This window comes from Asparagus officinalis, chromosome 6, assembly GCF_001876935.1.
Source record: "Asparagus officinalis chromosome 6, Aspof.V1, whole genome shotgun sequence".
NCBI classification, from domain to species: Eukaryota; Viridiplantae; Streptophyta; class Magnoliopsida; order Asparagales; family Asparagaceae; genus Asparagus; species Asparagus officinalis.
The window spans coordinates 14487730-14488659 of NC_033799.1; the positions used below are offsets into that span (position 1 = coordinate 14487730).

The 930-nt window shown below is 34.4% G+C and overlaps 1 protein-coding gene across 1 annotated transcript in view; it reads left to right on the top strand.

Moving 5' to 3' along the window:
* Positions 522–930, top strand: part of LOC109845084 (proteasome subunit alpha type-4) — a 5774-nt gene continuing 5365 nt past the window's right edge. The window contains exon 1 of the mRNA XM_020414272.1: positions 522–648. The gene's annotated coding sequence lies outside the window, so the exon portion shown is untranslated. The remainder of the gene's footprint in view (positions 649–930) is intronic.

The window sequence follows — 930 nt, forward strand, 5'->3', positions numbered from 1 at the left end:
TCAACTAAAATGTGTTGAAACAATGTGTTTGTATTTCACTTCTATTGCTCCCTAGTTTTTCAGTTGGCTTGTATTTTCACTTTGAAACCTCAGACTTTACCTCCTTAATCCTCACAAGTGTTTATGAACACTTTGATGTCCCAAACTTTGAATTCAATTTCACTTTGATGCTCCAAAAGTATTCTTTAACAGTTAAATACCCAAAGTTTCAATCCTATTGCACTTTGATTCTACTGTCCGGATTAAATTAGATTTTTTTTTTGTTAAATTTGTATGGCTTCCTTAGCATATGATACATTATAATCCGTTTTACCCAGTTGCTAAGCATCAATACAAATTTGACAGAAAAAAATCTAACGGGCGAGCTCGTCGAGGGTATCAAAGTTAAATAAGATTGAAACTTTGACATATTAAAATATTAAAAAATACATTTGTGTATCAAAGCCAGAAAATGTGCAGACTTTGGGTATCAAACTGAAATATAAGCCTTCTTTCAGTTCTGTCACAAAAGCACACCCAAATTTGGGTTCGGGTACAGAACTGTTAATAATACCCGCAGCGACCCGAATGCTCTGTGGTTTATAGACTCACAAGACTTCGGCCCCAAGGCGATCATACTTCGAAATCGCTCCCTTCTTCCTCGTTCAGGTAAGTACTAATCTCTTCCCAAAATTTTCCTTCAAATTCGTCATTTTCTGAATATTTCTCTTCTTTTTTTAGTTTTTCATGTAATTGTTAGGTATTATATTTCCGATCTTCCTTAAATTTGATAAAAGGGATCTATTAATCTACCTCTGATTCGGCCATTTTGTTGAAAATTTGTAATCATTAGAGAAACATATGTGCTCTGGGGTTTTGGGCTTGCTAGGGGCTTGATTTCTTGTAATTTATCTTCTAAGATTTTGAGGGGTAATAAGTGCTACTGTAGTT